The sequence below is a fragment of the Rhyacophila brunnea genome, unplaced genomic scaffold (assembly GCF_057557595.1).
Source record: "Rhyacophila brunnea isolate RB1 unplaced genomic scaffold, BYU_Rbru_1.0 scaffold_2, whole genome shotgun sequence".
Classification (NCBI taxonomy): domain Eukaryota; kingdom Metazoa; phylum Arthropoda; class Insecta; order Trichoptera; family Rhyacophilidae; genus Rhyacophila; species Rhyacophila brunnea.
Genome location: NW_028232859.1, coordinates 28,249,793 through 28,270,017, shown reverse-complemented (window position 1 = coordinate 28,270,017; position 20,225 = coordinate 28,249,793). Strand labels below are relative to the sequence as shown.

The 20,225-nt window shown below is 33.6% G+C and overlaps 1 protein-coding gene, 1 long non-coding RNA gene and 1 other non-coding gene across 12 annotated transcripts in view; 1 reads left to right on the top strand and 2 right to left on the bottom strand.

Annotated features, from left to right (window-relative positions):
- The window catches only part of LOC147072147 (UDP-glucosyltransferase 2-like), a 41,732-nt gene that overhangs the window by 12,336 nt on the left and 9,171 nt on the right, over nucleotides 1–20,225 (bottom strand). The window lies entirely within an intron of this gene.
- On the top strand, nucleotides 4,577–6,416 carry LOC147072150 (uncharacterized). The gene is made up of 3 exons (XR_015070606.1): nucleotides 4,577–4,799; nucleotides 5,037–5,262; nucleotides 5,567–6,416. It is a non-coding gene; the product is annotated as an uncharacterized LOC147072150 (long non-coding RNA).
- Nucleotides 15,127–15,197, bottom strand: TRNAG-GCC (transfer RNA glycine (anticodon GCC)). Its single transcript has one exon. It is a non-coding gene; the product is annotated as a tRNA-Gly (tRNA).

Sequence of the window (20,225 nt, the reverse complement as noted above, 5' to 3'; positions counted from 1 at the left end):
CGTTCACTAATTATTTTTTAAGAAATCGAATATTTTTTTTGTTCGAGTCAGCATGTGCACCACTACTAATGTAATACTATAGAATGAATTCCTTTGTGTGTGACAAATATAGTTTTATTGGTCCAGGAACAATACAGGCACAATATGTGAGTCATCCTTCATATGAAACTCTCATACTTTGCTTATTTTCGTTATATTTGTACAAAACTGTCCGTATACTGAAGCTGTCCGGGGACTAATGCAGTTACCCTATATAGGTAGTGATCCATTTTTTTAACGGCGTCCATGTGTACGCACTTCAAGCCCTGTTCTCTGATTTGCTATGCGGTTTGGTCTGCGATGCACATCTCGAACCATCAAATCCCTAATCCATTCCCCCCATTTCAACAAAGTGTTTTCAGATTCAAAACAAGAAGAAGGGCTGAAGCACACTGGAAGCGGCGCGCATGGCGTAGGTGGCGTCATAGATTCTTTTCAGCAGTTGCGACCACCCACACCACACATCTACCGTTTCAAGTCACTTTACGTTATAATTCAGTCAGAGTGTTATATTTTTATAATTCATAATCAAGTCATAATTTTTATAAGTTATAAGTCATAATCAGGGCTCGAAATGGACCGGGGCGCACCGGAGCGTCGTTCTGGTTTGTGAAATCGATAAAATTATCTCGTCTCGTGGAAAAAATATTTTGACCATCCTTAGCTAAATATGCTATATAATAGAAAATATAACACACTTATTTTTATAACATACACATAAAATTTGTGTCTATGTACTTAAATATCTTCAGAAAATTGTCGAGCGCTCCGGTTCGTAAGCTTTTCCATTTCGAGCGCTGGACTCATAATGTGATAATTCTATCATATTGGCTGGCACCCGGACGGCAGCCACCCTTGACGTGGCCCTGGTTATGTTTACTTATTTCCTCACACCCCCATTGAAAATGTGTGCACATCAATTTAATGCTATGATGTAGTTACACAATGGTCCAGTCGATATTTCTGTCAGGAATTGAGTTAACTGCAAAGCGACATTTCATGCAAATATGAGAATGGCTACTACAGGGTGCTATTTTGAATTTATGAAACAATGGAATGAAAGCGGCACGCTGTGACGTCATAAATCATTGTGCTTTTTTATTAGGGCAACACACATGACGGAATGCGTAGAGGGCAATAATGTAATAATGTGAACTCGTATCTAGAGACAGAGAAAGATGAAAATGTCGAATGAAACCGAGTTATATCTTTATTTGCAGCGATGTTACCAAAAGCGTTATGCTAATTGCTGCTTTAACGGGCTTGGGGAGCTTTACCTACTCCACAGTAGAACCCAGTCCCACAATCCAGTGCAAGTACCAATAATATCACCAAATGAATGACACACAATGTGACTGTGGTCAGTTGTATTCAGTAGCTACAATAAAATCGGGCATTGCAATATTATTTTGTTATGCAAACCATAGTGTTGGAGCAGGAGCACGGAGCAGTGGAGCAATGGGGTTTTACCTGGAGCAGGATCGGAGCTGGAGCATCGAAAATTTGTAGTGCTCCACTGCTCCAGGCGTTTTTATTATTATTAAATTTTCGTCCTATAATCCGATGAAAATATTATATTTGATACAACACTGGAATTATTTGAAATACGGCAACACTGCCGAGTGATAAATAACCTCACTTTTTGACAGAAGAGGCAGATAATGAAAGACGATTTGCTGTCGGTATTTTGTTTACATAATAGAATTAATAATGAAAAGTGCGAATAATAAACCTTATTTCAAAACTACGTATTTTTAAAAAATTTTAACATTTGTATACATATAACACCTATTAAAACTTTTAACCCGGAGCGAGCAGACCCTGGAGCGGAGCTGGAGCAATTATTAGGTCCCGGAGCGGAGTTGGAACGGAGCAATTCAAAAAAGAGTCCAACTCCAACGCTCTGATGCAAACAACTAATTCATTCTGTAAGATACATGAAAAAATAAGAGATAAATAATTAGAATATTGAGTATTCTGAACATTTTCCTGGATTTTCGGTAATGTCGCAAATTGTCATTTAAAATAAGTAAGTACCTAATTATTATATTTCAATAAAAAAATCTATTTTAGACCATTTTGTCTAATTTCTAAAAATATTTACTCAAAGCTGTCTAATGTCTTTCACCCAAAATTAAAAGATTCCCTCCAGAACCAGTGAAGAGACATTATTTAGCTCTAAACAAACCATCCAGAACCAAGGACAAAAGATTTTTGTACATAAAATTGACGACTTGGTACGAGTAGTTCTGCGCAAAATTATTTGATTTCAGCCGGTGATGAAGTCTTTTCTTCCCACTATGAACTTCCATTTTTTCATCGAAAGTAATAACTATATAAATACTTTTCCTAAAACAACAAAAAAACTAAATGCATCTTCGTTTTCCACCAAAGAGTCAATCTCCAATCTTTGTTTTCTCGGATTCGACTAAAATCAGGTATGATTTCAAAAAAAAACTGACCTTTTCTGAATAAAATAAATCTAAAATACCTACACTGGACAACAAAAAACGATGATGGTCACCGTAGTAGACAATACAAAATGAAAATAGATCTAAGGCATAAAGCCCATTGACGCGGCGAGTGCGGCGCTCGCGCAAAATTTCTACAAGTGGCGCGTAAATCATCGAAAATACAACGTAATCAAATACGCCAGCGCATACTGGACTTGACGATGCCTTGTGTCCCGCCTGCCGCATGAGTCACCGTTTTTCGCTTCTCGGCGATACGATTTAATGAAAATACAAAGAAGTCCATTCATTGAACACGGCTACCAAAATCACGCTGCTCGAGGCGTCGTCGATCGACGGGCGAAAAGCAATTATTTAATAACAGAGAATCATTGTTTAATTTTATTGCGTGTCCAGTTTATCGCTGGTTGAATAATGTCGTCGTTAATATTAATTACAAGCCCCGAAATAATATAATATTTTTATTGCTTTGTTATGAGAGGCGCTGTAATAATAATTATTTTGTGCTGCTTGGGCCGCTTATTACATAGGTGAAGGGTAATGCGCGGCACGAGACGTGTGATTATGGTTATGAATAAACGCTTCATACGCGGACTTCGCCCGCTCGACGCGTTCTATGGGCACTATCGCTAAGATATCTAACATTATAAGAAGTAGCAATGATATGTTTATATTAAAATTATATACAGACCATGACATCTGATATAGTAGCTATTTATTTACCTTAGAAATGGTTATAGTCTTTTTAGTGTCAATTCTATATCATATTATTCTATATGGAACTCTGTAGAATTTAAAGCGTCGACATTGCGGGAAATTTTGATTCATGAAAGCCAATTGCATCGAATAAAAACGACTCAATCACGTCCGCTGGAATATTTCAATTTCCGAAAAAAGAAATACCGGGAGATCATCATTCAATAAGGCGACGAGGAAAGAAATATTTTCCATTTCGCGGTCCATCTGGCGCCGATACGCACGCCTTCGCACCCTTTCTAGCTCAACCCATCGAGGTTTCTTGCATGCTACCCGGATAACTTCACGGCTTAGTAATTCAAAGACTAAATTTTAATAAAAAAATTGCACACGGACAATCAGAAGTGAATGTTTTTCTCTCGTATACGTATCGTCATCCACCCTTAGGATATGTTTTATTCGTATGAGTTTGCAAGCTTAGTTAAAAACTCTTTCGATCGTTGTGTGGATGATTTTGCCGTATCGTTTTATGAGCCCGACATCGGGCATATTGAAGCTCGATTTGATATAAATAAAAATGGTTTCAAGTTATACACATTTATATTTTTATAAAAATCGATGTTTTTTAAAATACTTAGATTGACTTAAGAGCCGTACTTCAGTGGAACGGCAAATAATTTTCAACAGTAGGTGCGACGAAATTTCTCACTCGTTGCCTGAATTCGCCAATCGGAGACCGATAGTCGAAGTGTGCGCACGTCGATATGTTTTGTCATGGCGTCGTATGAAAATACTTTTAAATCGTGTAAAGATGACTAAAAAACTTTACTACCTACTTAAAAAAGAAAACATGCCAATGAATATACTATTATTATTAGTAATATAACAATAAACATACCATTAAATGGACGCATGTTGGATTATGACAAATTATATTTCGTTCGGCACGCGTCATTTGCACAATCCGCGCACCGCCTGCCTAGCCACGATCTTTTTATACAATGCCTCAACTGAAGTATAGCCTTAAAATAAAAATATATTTTTCATGTAAGGGGGATCCTATATGCCAACAGAGAACCTAGCGGGAAAATACGAAGCTTGCGATTTGAGATTTTTTTTGAATTTGTGACAAATTCACATTTTTTTACAATTGTTAGTTTAACTTTGACTTAAAAATAAATCTTTTTAATGTTTTCAGATACATATTTTTATTAAAAATTGCAGTTCTCTGTTTCAGATATTTATTTATCAATGTCTCAAATTGCAAGCTTCGTATTTTTCCGCTAGGCGCCCCTGGTAGTTTTTTTATTCTTTAGTAGGTATTTCGTGATTTGTATGTTTCAAGGAGGCGAAAGAGCCATACCCTCTTGCGTCCTGAGGTACACATATGTGGACGTTATTTAAATATTTTTTAGTAATGATTTGAATGGATACTTGAACCGCATTTGACTACAGTGGTATAGATAGTATATTTTTCTACCACTAGAGCAAAACACTAGCCTATGTAGTTTTAAAATAAATTGTTATTTTGACTTTGAAGTTATGGATATTTGCACAAGACAAAAATGGCGGCTAAAAAGTCAACTCTGACAAGTAAGTGCTTTTAATTAAATATTAATATTTATTTATATTAAAAACCAATGATGTATTTAGTTTCACAATGAATCATAGTAATATTCCGTATACTTTAAATTATCTTTACACTTTTGTAAAATATTATAATCATAGTTTCAAAATTCGGTACACACATGAGTAACTCAGGTCTAGAGTGATATATTTTGACATTAGTATATCTGATTTATTGAGGTTATGTTTTTTGTTTACATTTAGACGAATCCTTGAATAGCCAGCATATTGGTGATATTTTGAATGATAATGATGTCGAAGTTGGTGGAGGATATAACCCTGACGACAGTAATGATGTTCACATTCATCTCCTGGGCCCAGATGATGACTTTATTCTGGAGAACCAGTGAACTTTACTCACTGCTAGAGGCTGAGATACATCCTTCAAAATCACAATCCAGGATCCTATCCTGGCTTATGAAACCATAAGGTATCAATGCTCATATTATATTACTTTATCATTTAGTCATAAATATCAAACTTATCATTTTATTAGGCAAGTGCATGCACTGCTAAAAAATCAATTAAGTACCAATTAAATTGATACAGTTTGTGATGAAAGGGCTTTGTGATCTCCATATTGAGGATTCGATGGACAGAATAATTAATATACTTAATATACCTAGTGATTAATACTATTGGCCATTAGTATTTATATTACTGGTGTTGAATACTTAATAAATAGGAATAAATGTATCGATTAATTCATAGTATTGTATTTTCTATTGTTTCAGTACGCTGAGCCTAATAAGACGAATGATGCTGAGCTGAAGAGTTCAGTTCATGGCCATATATGGTTTATTGGGTGCTGGACTCCAATTGCTCTATAAATTATTCTCCATGTGGGGAAGTGAATCCTACCTATCTGATGAAGATACGATACAATCTCAATGCAACGCTGTGATGTTACTTTGGCTTCACAACAACTGCCCTTGTACGTCTACACATATGACTTTTTTACCAGCTTCAACCTCACCGATTCGTTATTTCAGGCCAATACGTGTTATGATTCAAAGAAGACGAAGAACGATATGCATCACTCAGTCAGCTGTTGTAAAATACTGATTACAAGTCGATGAGCCGCATTAATCTTCACAGTGGTGTGTTTGCTTTCACAGGACATCAAGCATGTAAACTGTGAGGATCTTTGACCACTGTGGACATGGACTTGTTGGACATGGACATGAAATAGTTTGCTCATTGTACATGCAAACTTATAGGCAAGAAAATATTCACTGTGATTGGAATACTTCATAGTCATGGAAAATCAGACTTGCAAACCCTACGATTTGGTATGAAAGTCATTTAGCCATCATTATCATCATCGATACAAGGTCATCCAAGAAACTCTTCACCATTAGCTTCCATAACACACCGAGTAAACACAGATCTACTTCTAAAGCAAAGAATGGTTGTCCCTAAACCTATTCCCTGAAGTGCGCGTTAATTAATGTGTAGTATTTTAGGGTTTTGACCGTTATTGTACTATATTTTTAATCTAAATAAATATAATTATCCAATCACCATTATATTATTATGATTATTGTATTATTTTTCTAATAAAATTGTATCATTATATGGATATCACATTGTTTTTCTTTCATTTCATTGTTTGTACTGTATCCAATATTGTACTCTATTGTGACCTGAGATGCACTCACGTGCACGTAGTGGATTTTAGTTAATATATAGTAAAAAAAATATTTTAATTTTTTTTTGTGATCTTAACATTAATTATTAACTTAATATTTTTTCTCATGACTGGTTCTATCTCGGGTCTCAAGAGGATACAAAAATAAATTATACCCGCCTATAGTACAAGGTACAGCTCATAGATGGCTGTATGACGGCCGTAAATTAACATAAAATCGTTCGCCCATCTCTAATTTTGCCCATCACTATGATTTGCTAGTACGATGCTCAGATTAGTGAAAGCCAATCAAATTAACGGATTTTATTAGTATGAAGTCTTTGCAAATGCCATACTCTGGCAACTGAATATGTTTAAAAATAACTGTCAAACTGTCATTTCACTCAAAGATAAGATACGTTTTCACTATTTCAGCTATAAAGAATCTTATGATATCTACATATTACTTATCAATACAATCAATTCAATTGTGTTATTATAGTTATCTGTGATTATAGTATTTGACTGCCCTGAATTAATATTATTTCGATATGTATTTTGGCATTGTGTTTATTATACTTACATGACAAACCGTTTGGCATACTGACTATTGTAATAATTTTACGATTATAAACCAATAGACTTCCAGACTCTTGAGGTTTTGAGGACTTTGGACGTCAGCGTAATAACAGAATTGCGGATCATGTCCTGGTCTTCATGATACGGAGTTTGGTTGGTCGTTTAAAGCAGCCAATCGCATATTATTATTGCCAATCCGCTACCAAGTCTAACCAGTTAGTTCAGCGTATTACAGAAGTTTATGAAGCATTGGATTCCACAGGTTCGAACTTTGTATATTTATTTTATAGACCTGAAGAAATATCATAATATTAGGTATATCAATTAATTATTCCTACACATTCAAAGCAACTCATTCAAAAATAATTCATTTGTATGCATTCTGAATGAGCTTTCGCTCTGCATTTTGAATTATATTTTGGAGTAGAATGTGTATTTTCAATTAGAACATGACTTATTATACATTTATTATGTTACAGGTTTAAAAATAATCGCAACGGTATGCGATCAAAGCTCAACAAACACTGCTGCTTTGAATATTCTGCGTAGGAGGACAAAACTGTTTAGAGAGGGAACCGGATATGAACGTACATATCTATTGTATCTCAAATTAATTTTATTACTTTACACAGTTTTGTATGCCTTTTACACTTGTTCAATCTACCTTCAGGTATAACAATAGAAATCATGAAAGGGAAAGAGGTTGTTTTTCTTTTCGATATGCCTCATTTATTGAAAGGGATAAGAAATAATTTGATGACCAAAGATCTCATGTATTTTGATGGTAATACATATAGATAATATGCATCGTGGAAACACATTGTATATTTATACGAGATAGATCAACTGACTGTCGACGATTTTCGGACTATCCCTAAAATAAATGACTTACACATTTATGCATCAAAAATTAATAAAATTAAGGTGTCGACATGTGCCCAAGCGGGTTGGTAGTGAATTAGCATCCTGTGCCAGAAAAGGTAATGATGTCTAATACAATTAATATTTTCAAATGCTGTCTCAAAATCGAATTAATCATTAGATATGTAAGTACCGTGTATTGGCATTCTTATGTTACCGTAGATTACTTTAACTAATTCGAATATTGAATTATCAATTAGGCGCGCATGCGCAACTCACCAAATTTCCTGACAGGATTTCCCATAATTCCCACCGAATTGGCCGCTGCGTAAAAACGAGAAAATATTGAGTAGTTCCGTAACAATAAGCTAGCGTGAGGAAAGAGGTAAAAAAATCAAAGTACAAGAGTATCAATTCAATTTCTCTTATGGACCGTTCAATAAATATAACGTTACACAAACTTAACTCGATACAAAGTAGCTAAACTCGATGGCCTTATGATAGGCCCCGTGCGCACTCCACTGTGTCTGGTATGATAATGGCTATCTTTGCTTACTTTCTGCTTAGGATATTGGCATAATTTATGGGGCGCTAACTAATGCTAGCCATCCCCGTTATATCTTGTTGCTATCTGTTGGAGTGCCTTATGGGTTTTTTTTAACCTCTTCTGTGATTATTGGGCCTCGGTAGCTTCGCGACCGATCCGAGGCCCAATTTATGATCTGGGCTTGATTGTCTCTTAGTAAAGAATTGAAAAATTGAGCATTCTTCTGCCGTCCGTCGATTGGCTATCTTTGGTCGCGACGTCCATTTATAAGGAATATAATTCACGCTATAGTTTTGGTAACTGAAGCAAAATTGTAAACCCAGTGACGTATGTCTATACTCTATAAGCAAAGTTCCATTCTTGACAGACTTGAAATGCCGCCCCTGCCAGCTTTCAGATTTAATTCACCTGTTGCGAAGTCATACATAGGTTACTGATTTCCCCTTTTATTTTGATTCCAGGGACGAAAATGCCAAACGGCCAAGTCATCCCAAAAGAAGCTATATATACCGCCACGAATGTGTTGTTTTGGGATGGCTTTTTTGATTCACTGAACAGAACTTCATTAACACCGAAACCAACGTCGAAATTCAGAAGAGTTTGCGCATCAGTTGGATCATTCCATCGACAATTTTAGTTTGAGTGTATCCAGATGATTGATAAAATGTGATTTGTAGACAAACACAATAACCCAGTATCAGTGCCATCACTGCGAAATTTCGTTAAAACCGTGGAAGGCTGTATAAAATTATGCGATATGTGGGAAGCTATGGGGCATAAGTATTTAGCTATTTGCAACTTGAACCAGGATCCCCTATATTTCAGATAAAAGTACAGATGAAGGGGATGTGGGACTAACCCGGGTGCCCTGAATCCGAGGAATATCACAAACAAAAAAACCAGGATCCGTTAGAAAATTTCTTTGGCAGTATAAGAAGCCACAGTGTTCGTAATATAAATCCTACACTTTATCAGTTTTCTGGATCCTATAAATGCCTTTGTTAAATAATTTAACATCTAGACATTCCATCTGGAGTAACTGTGAGGACGCTGCTGGTGATCTTTTTAAAAATTTAATGGAGTTTATAGAACAATCTGACAACACCCCACAAAACCTTCTTGGAAACGTTTCAAACGTAATTGTAGAGGTCACGTTGAAGATAATTTAACCTTTGCAGATGGTAAAATGTACACTGCTGGGTATATCGTTCGTAAAATGTCTACCTCCTGTAGGCATTGTGAACAGAACTTAAATACCGAGCCTACCAGAGGGGTATAAAAGCATAACCGCCACTATCCATACTTTATCATTTTTCAAGTAATGATTGATTAATGATCGGTTTATTACTCTCTATGCCCTATAAACTTCAAACCGACGCAAAAACGCCTCTAACTCCTTCAAAATCGCCATCAAAAACGGCGATCAAATGCATAACCGCCTCTCTTACACTATAAGTGAAGTTCAAAAGCGCCACAACCTAAATGCACCAATCACGAACCAGTAAACACATACTTATCGTAAATCTAATATGGCCGCCGTGCTCAGTTGCCGTACAAACGTGTTGTGTTCGCTTTGCTAATTATTTAGAAATTAACTTTAAAAATGGATCTCAATGTATCACCTGTGCCTAGTACTAGTGCTAGAAAGCGCCAAGTCAACAGGGATCAATGGAAACGGAATGTACAAAAGCGAAATAGGTAAGAATTATTCACTTTAAAAAACTGCTTTTCAACCGTCACTTGTTAACACTTTAAAGGTCGGAGGACTGAATCGATTTTTAATAAACTATTTTTTTATAGATACGCACCAAAGAGTTTGCCGAATCTACAAGTAATTGGGAATACTTGTCGCCATGAAAACAACATAAAGATGAAGTGCAATGAAATAGGACCGCAAGACATCAGAAAATTTCACAGTGTCTTCTACGCAAAACATGATAAAGTATATCAAGATGCATTCATTTTGAAATTTTTGAAAGTGAAATTGCCTCAACGACACCGTCCGAAAGTCAATACAAGGGCGTTGCCACAAACGCACACTAGACTGTACGTGAGGAAGTCCACACAGCCGTTTCAGGTACTGCAGGTATGCCAAAAGTTTTTTTTAAATATTCTAGGCATTGGAGTCCATAGACTGCGATCCATTGCGAAAACTTTTCTACTTTCTGGAACACTCTTCCAAGATAAACGTGGTGGAGATAGAGTATCTAGCAAAAATGCTGAAAAGAAGACGGCAGTAAAGAGATTCATCGAATCTTTCAAATGCATTGAATCGCATTATTGCAGGAGTGCAACGGCAACAAGAAAGTACATGGTATCTGATTTAAACATCAAAAAAATGTGGCGTATGTACCAAAATTTGCAGGGTAATGATGGAATTCTTAAGGTGCGGCATTGTTACTTTAGAAATATATTTACCCGGTATTATAATATCGGGTTCAAGACACCGAGTACCGATGTTTGCTCTAAGTGTCTTGAACTATCAGCAAAAATTAAAAATGAAAGCGACGACCATGAAAAGGCGTTATTAATGTCGCAAAAACATTTGCACAAACTAAAAGCTAAATGCTTTTTCGAATACCTGAAAGAAAACAATAAAGCGATGGTAACTCTTTCCTTTGATTGCCAAAAAAACCAGGTACTTCCAAAAGTACCAGATCAAGCGGCATACTATAGCCGACAGCTTTATATAAATAATTTTGCCATTGTGCAAAATACACGTGGACAGAAGACAGGCATGCGAAAGGAGCTAATGAGATTGCTTCAGCTGTTTTCCATCGCCTCAGTCAGATCGATCTAACCAATATTAAAATTATCCGATTGATGGCTGACGGCTGTGGCTCGCAGAATAAAAATTCTGTGATGATATCGATGTGTACATTTTGGCTAATAAATAAAGCTCCAAGAACAGTCAAACATATCCAGTTAATATTTCCGATACCAGGTCATTCGTTTATGCCAGCGGACAGACTCTTTGGACTCATTGAAAAGGAGATAAAAAATAAACAAGAAATAATAGATCCATCCGAATACAAGCAAATATATGAAAATTATGGAAATGTTATTGAGCTTGGTATAGATTGTCCCGTACTTGATTGGAAAAAGGCTGGAGCAGAAATATTAAAGTCTCCCAATCAGTACCATTTTAAATGTGCACCTTGCAAAAGATATTTCATTGCTAGAGTTAAAGGAAATCCTGAAAGGGCATTACTAAAAGGTGAAATAAATTACAAAGTGGAACTTGGCGAGTTCAAGTCTTTTGTTAATAGGGGTAAACATATTTCTAATATGACGCCCAATGTTATTAATCCATACGAAGTAAAATTGAATCCTCTGAAATTGAATGACGTTGAAAGACTCATTGAAAAACATTTCGGGGTAAACTGGAAACAAGATTTTGGCGTTGGACAACTCAAATTTTATAAAAACATAATTGAAAGAAATAACATTTTAGCAAATCATGAAACTGAAGATGAAAATATTTTGTGTGACTATTACCCAGAAGAAATTGGACAATCAGTGTAGTTGACGAATCTTTCTTAACAAATTGGTTGCTGCCGGCAATTTGATTTTTTATAGACATTTTTCGGTGTTTTATTGTCATGTGTTTTATAAGATTATATAAGGTACTACCTACCTACCAATTATCATTATCGTTATCACTTATCACATGTTCAGCAATGGCGGCATTGGGTTATTTAGAATATTTTTCAGTATGATTTTATAAAGATAAAAAGTTTTTTAATCAAGCGCGCCACTGTTCAAAGAAAATATTAATTGGTCTACATATTATTGTTACTCAAATGGACTGCTTTGAAATTTGATAGTTTTCATAACATGGTGAGCAGACCGTAAAAAAACCATAAAAAAAAACTGTTGACATATTTTGGAGTGCGACATTCACAAAACCGACTTAAATGTTTTCAATGTATAGGTACTGTAACATTTTTTATAATTTATGACTTGTTATAACATAACTTATTTATAACAAAATACAGTTCAAGTGGCGGTGCCGCTGACTCGGAGCGGTGCATTATATTTTACTGACGTATTTACATATTATCGACTAATAAAAAATATTATGAATATAGTCATCACTTGGTTTCGTCTACCTTGACCTAATTTTTACGTTTTCGTGAATTGGCACATGGCGTCAATTCTATATTATACAGGGCGGCAGCGAACTGTTAATTTAAACAAAATATATTATAACTATCTCACATTTCATTATCTATACATAATCAAATTTTAATTATTACAATTGTATCCGCATTATGTTATCTTACAATTATACACACAATAACATGTAAAATTTAATTAATTTATATAATTTATATATATTTTGAGTTTTTTTAGCCTGTAAATAGCCTATTATTTTACAATATTTTATCATTATTATTTGCAAATATTTTTACCTGTTCATTTTATGTAGGTACCCTATGAATAAAATAAAATAATAACAAAATTAATCATACATATTAGCTTTATTTCGTAGTTCTGGTCTCGAAATGGTTAAGTCATTAAGTAAAAGTATGTTGAAGTGCAAATCAGCCACTACCACAAACATTCAGTAACAAAAGCGCCACTTTGAAAAGATGAGATGCAAAACCTCCACTATTAAAAAAATAATTGTTTTTATTGCAGTAACAGAACTAAAATTGCTTGATTTGGATTCGCGAATCTTAGAACAAATCTAATAGGATGTGAATACAAAATCAAGGAAACATTAAAAACTAAAATTCTCGACAATATCGATTTCTCTTTTTTTTCATGCCCTCTCCATAAAGATGAAATTAAGAATAAATTCATAAAATATATGCTTTCTCTACATATAGTACATATGTTTTGTAATACAACAAATAAAATTCTCTGTGGCAAATTACGTTACTCGGGGAGAAATAAAACTTATTTAGAAGCCACTGAAAGATATAAAAGTAAAAATAAGTGTAAGAAGGCTGTATGATATTATTTTTTAGCTATAATATTATTTGTACAGATACTTTAATTGCCTTTAGTCAAATCCAATTCAGAGGGGCGGCATTGGCTGGTTTTGGCCACTAAGCTGTGGAATTTCAAAAACATTAAGATATGTAAAGATGGCCTTTTTTATAATGTCTACGGTTTAGCGATAGCATCATTAATTTGTGCATTTTATTTAATGTAATACGTACGTACCGGCGAATAGTTTTTACGTATTCTTTAATCGTTTAGTACTTGCGTTTTCAAGTTTCGCTTTTTCTTCTCTTAGTATTTACCATGACCACCTTTCTTACGAAGTGAGTTATTATTATTTGTTTACATATTTTTCTAGTAACAAGGAGTTCAAGAGAATGGTCCGGGCAGCCTTTAGTCAGATCCAAATCAAAAGGATTGGCCGGTTTCAGCCACTAAGCTGTGGAATTTCAAAAACATTAAGATAAGCAAAGATGGCCTTTTTATAATGTCTACGGTTTAGCGATAGCATCATTAATTTGTACATTTTATTTAATGTAATACGTACGTACTGGCGAATAGTTTTTACGTATTCTTTAATCGTTTAGTACTTGCGTTTTCAAGTCTCGCCTTTTCTTCTCTTAGTATTTACCATTATCACCTTTCTTACGGAGTGAGTTATTATTATTTGTTTACATATTTTTCTAGTAACAAGGAGTTCAAGAATGCGGCCGTTCATACATCTTCTCATCACATCCAAATGAACCTGACTCGACTACGCGCTACAGCTAATGCATCAAAACAGTTACAAGCTGTTTGCCTGTTCAACCGACATAAATACTATCCACATTATTTGTATAATACTTACATAATATGAATATGTTTTCAATAGGTTTGTGTCTGAGATGTTCCAATTTATGTATCTATGTGAAGAATATAATATAATATGAAGTAATTTAAATAATCGTCTTTTATTATTTTCACTGCTATTATTTACATGAAGACTTTGAATTATAAAATAACATACACTTAATTATTATGTAATTATATATTTTAATTTTTCTTACTTATTTCCACAATTATATTAAATTTAATATCGGGTTTGTCTTTATGACATACTCAATTTAAATATGACTATAGAAATAAGTACGAAAAATAAAAAATATATAACTTCTATAATAATTGAGTGTATGTTATTTTATAATCCAATTTTTTATTAAAATATATTTTCAAAATTGGCGGGCTTTTTCGATAGTGGTTCAGGTACAGCTCAGAGATGGCGCTGTACAGCGGTAATAATTTTGTTCGACTCTTGCGAATCTATAAGTATCTTATATAATATGGTATGTTTTCAGTGTAAAATGGTTCTACTACCTACAATCTATCCTATTCTATTATAACGGTCGCTACGCCTGGAAAAAGTAACATCGTATGTAAACTACTCTTACCATACTATTATTATTATAGCAATAAAACGAATGATACAATCATGTAAGATCTGTGGAATCGTCTTTGAATGTATAGCTGGTACGCAATCCAAAAATGATTTAAGCTTAGCGAAGATTCAATCCATTCATAAATGATTTTACTTTAGAGCTGAAAACCAATATTTTTTTATAAACTGTTTCAAATCAAACAGAAAAAAGTTACACTATGTAATAATAATTTATAAAGTTACTATGAACAGTAAAATATCAGTAGAAAAGTCAATCATGAGTGTCAATAAAATAAAAACAAAACAAACCTGCATCGGCCGGGAATCGAACCCGGGCCGCCCGCGTGGCAGGCGAGCATTCTACCACTGAACCACCGATGCCTCGAATAAATTTAAAAAAATGAAGTATATATAAAATTTATATTAATAATTTTTCCGTAACCCGGGTGATTTTATATTTTCTCCTTTCCTAACGAATATTAATTTTGTATCGCCTATTATTATACTGATGTAGGAAAAATCTAAAAGGCTGCCTAGTCCAGAGTGTTAGCGAACCTTTTTACGTACGCGTGCCAAAAAATTTCCCAAATATAATTTTTTGACTGTCTGACGTGCCGAACATTTTTTCCACAGGGAAAAATAGTTGTAAGAATTCTATTAAAAAAGTTCAAATATACTTAGTTTGGTTCTTTACACATAAATTGACGCCATAATTGCTCCGGTCAGGTGAGGAATTCTCTCGCTACAGTGGCAGTGATCGAAATGGAAAATTTCACGAACAGGAACGCTCTATAATTTTCCGAAAAAAAAGTATGCTTGATTTTTTTCGTTACATACGTACGTACTTTGGATGTACAAATGCAACAATAAACTTTGAACTTCTTACGTGGATGTATATTGAGCAGGTGGGTAAGGATTGTCAGCGCCGCAGGCGAAAGAACCTCGTTTCAACAAAGTATACCGTCAAAAATTGTATTATTCTTTATTCTTAAGACATAAAAAAAACAACATATCCACATACCTACCATAAAGTTCAAATTAAAAATTAATTTACATATAGCAAATTTTATAGATTATAGATTCAAGACCAGTACAGAATATAAAAAAAACCAAAGAAATAGTATTAAAATAGTATTTAAAAAATAAATAAATATATACAGCACCTATTAGAAAAAATAGTTAGAACCTATACAGAGACGAGTAAATACAAAATTTATACAGTACATATCTATACACCGATAGAGCTAACTACAAGGCTATTTAATTATTTGAGGAGTTATAAAACTAAAAATTAATAAACCGTTCACATAAACTCGTTCTCACGCAGGTGGAATATACCAATATCCGAAGCGATTTGGTTGAAGACAGTTATTTCCTGCGCAATCATCATTAGCGATTGCAGGTTAGTTCTGCAGTACAGTATGTAAGCATACTTAAGAGGGGGCTCAAGAGGAGGAGATTGAAATATAATCTAGTATCAAAAGGACATCGGCGTCGTTAGGACGTTAATTTAAATCGATATTTTCGCAAAAACCACTAATCATCGGAGATTTTATTTAAAAAAAAAAAAATATTATTGGCATTGTCGGCCGTCTTACACATTATTATTTGATAAACAACTGCACGTGTTCGCCGATCAGAAAACAGGGCTGTCAAAATATTATATGCATTAATATTTTTAAAATGTTAATTTCGTCATAGTATTATTATTACCTAATTCAAATTGAGCGTAGGTTGATACTCAAATACTATTATAGTATGTTTATGATTTCGAGAAAATAATACGATGATATATAATCCATATCAATTATTTGAAAACAATACATTTGCATGTAGGTACATGTATAATATAGTGAAAAGGTCAGATACCTGTTTAATTTGCAAGATAACATCAAAATTTGTATATACTTACCTAAATGAAGAATATTCGACATTCATGAGTGAGCACGGCTCAAAGCTATGAAAATGTGTTTTTTTCAATTTGAAAATATTTTAATTGTGTATTATTTTATTACAGATTCATAATACGTTATATTATAACTAATACAACATACTGTTTTTTTCTATGAATAAAAAAGACTGGAAGGAACATATTGTGTCACGGCAATTAAGAAAGACCGGAAAATATGGCCAACAATGCATGATACACAAACATAAAATACACAAAATAACCTATTTAAGTTTACCGCACACGTGCAGACCACACGATATTTGTTTTCGCAAAGTCATCGCTTTCCAAAATGGCGAATTTGGTTGCCAGTTTTTATGGCGATGAATCAGTATGTTCCTTCCTGTCTTTTTTTATTCGTAGGTTTGTTTACTATGTACACCAAGAAATTTCCATTTATAAAATCCAAAATGAGTTTTGGAATATAATGCAACTAAAACTAGAAAAATTCTATCATGGGTGTTTACTTCTTGAATTAATTGACCCCAGAAACAACAGGTCCATTCCACTACGTGAACCACAGTGGATATTATGCAGGGTCCACATTGGCAACATGTCGCCGGCAACCTCGTTAAATTTTACGATAAGTATGATAATTATCGTAAAATTTCTTAAGCCATTATGATAATTATCGTAAAATTTATCGAGGTTGTCGCGCGACATGTTGCCAGTGTGGACCCGGCATTAGATGCACAAAACTTGAATAAAATATATTATAAATAAAATTTAAAAAGTACAATATAATTAATTGCGTCGACAGCCCTGGCGTCGCCCGCCAGTCGGATGGACTAATAAAAAAATAATGTATCTAGTGACTGTATGTTAATAATTATTTTTAGGCACTCATGATATAAATTATTTCGCCCATTGCCTTTACATGCAATAATGGTTCTACCTACCACTTGTTTCACTAGTATAAAAGTGAAGTTGCGCAGTCAATAAAAAGTCACTTTCTTTTTATAATAGGCAGACACTAAATTCTACGTTTTAAAAAATATGCATTAGAATTAAACAATACCTATTATTTTTAATACGTAGGTCCTAAACATTACAAATAAACACTATTCATTACTAATGTTTTTTGGATAGCACATGAAATAAAAATGTAGGTAGATATGCATTTCAACATCCTTCGTATGTTTAATTCTCGGACAATTTCAGGTTAAAAAGTTATTAATATATTATTGAGTTTATATTGTGGCAACCACATAATTGAAAATGTCACCATCATATTGGTTGCAATACTTTCTCCCAAACAGTTGATTAACAAATTGAATTTAGTAACATTTACGTACCTACCTATATTAGAAGATATTATTTTTTGGTCACCCCATTCTGTCTTCACGTCGACCGTGTTTATGATTTAAATTTAATTTAGAGACCATTTACATTTGACACAAGCATTGTCGGCGACCTTTGTATATTGCTATTAGACCAACAATTCCGGACCACATATAAAAAAATCATATTTTCAATTCTCAAGGGCAATTCTGTAGAGCTTACCCTTAAGATAAATCAATCAGATAAACCCATGGATGGTATCCACACAACTTCAAACAAAGGATCCTCAAAGATTTCTTTTGAACCTTCTCCACCATAAGGGCCATAAGGCCATATCTACTTCTAAGAAAAGTTTCAAGTCATCATCACCAAACAACGTAATTATAGCATTTTAAATTACCAATGGTGTGTCATAAAATTGTCATTAATCAGTACCTACCTATATTCAACATTATAAGGATTAATATTGTAGTGTAATGTATGTACCTATATGTTACAAAGGTGATGCTTTGGTTACCATTATTGTAATATACCTACACTTTCCACCTCAGATTAAAGAACCTACCACCGTATTTATTTAATCTATGACTACCACCTAAAATTATTAGATGTCCGCACTGAACACGTACCTACCTAATTTGTGAGTGTATTCTAAACTAAACGATTCAATTTATGTTGCTTGTCCTTACCTACTCTCATTATTATTGCCACGGTGATGAATGATGATAATACAGAATAATAATTTATTATTATGATAGTAATAAATTTTTATTGGAGGATATTCCTATTTTTTTTTAAACAAATTTACAAACAAGAATTAATTAAAAGTTCTCTACATAGTTTGTATTATTTCTATTATTTTTAAAGTCGCAAGTAACAACGTATGTAATTGTAACACAATAGAAACGTCCCATAAAAATAAACTAATTGCGGTAGGCTATACAATAGTTCCCAAAAACATTTTTGTATGAAAATGGCATAATGGTGCATTCATTCATTATTCATTGTAAAAATAGGGATTACGACACGTCATAAATATGTTATAACACGAGTCAATTGTTAAAATGACATTGAATCACAAAACCCTGTTTCCACTGTATTGTCGATCTTAAATGCTTATCGGAGTGAATTCTTAATGTTGTAGCAGATTTACACGAAGTATCTACTACCTACTTAATTAAGCCTTCATTATTTTTATAAATAACCACTCATTTTTATCATTTTTAAAACGATGAAATTCTGCTTGTGGCCAACAGCATTATGTTAAATCAGTTTGGATACCAATGACAATAAAAAAATGTATATAGAAAGGTATCGCCTGCTGAGATGTTTAACCAAATTTTAAGAGAACGAATTTAAATAATACAAAATGTTTTAAAAAACAAGTGATGATCACTAATAAGTATATTATAGCGGAATTGTACGATTTAAATTGAAGATCTTGGCATAAAAACATCAAATGTCCACTTTTTTCCATTTTCATTTTATTGCATTTCTATATTCCCTGTGTATGATTACATACAAATGTGCAAAGATATATTTTTTTAAAAAATCATAAGTCCCTCAAATCTGCTCTCCAAAATATGCCACTTTTCTAAAAACAGCAATAGTCCAGGCATTTTTGTGTAAAAACAGCAAAGGTCCAGTAGTTCTACACTTTTATCACCAGGCGGCGTTAATAATGTTAGTATACATTCCATACAATTTTGTGTCTGAGCTGTCAAATTATCCTTGATTCTTTTAATTATTGCTTTTAAAAACGTTTTCTTATGATTTTTTTAATATTTTATCATGGATATTACTAGCATAGACATCTGAAACGTCTCGAAAGAGAAAAATTAACAACACCAAGCAACGTTTTTGCCAAAACGGTGACTTTCATTATTGTTTAGTTGATAGTTCAGATCAGTTGAATAGGGTGGTATTGGATGCAATAAGGAAAATTTTAGGCCCTTCATTATAAAATCTAAAAATACCGGAAAAGAGATTTTTTTAATATCAAATATAGGTTAAAACTTTGGCATTTTTCGGTAAAAATTTGTAGGCTAGTTATAATGTACAGAATAGATCAGGATAGTAAGGGAGAAGTGCTTTGCGAACATTTCAGTTTCTCTCTGGGCTGTGGGATAGATTTAATGTAGTGAAGAAAAATCAAATGCAAGTCACGATTGCATTTAAAA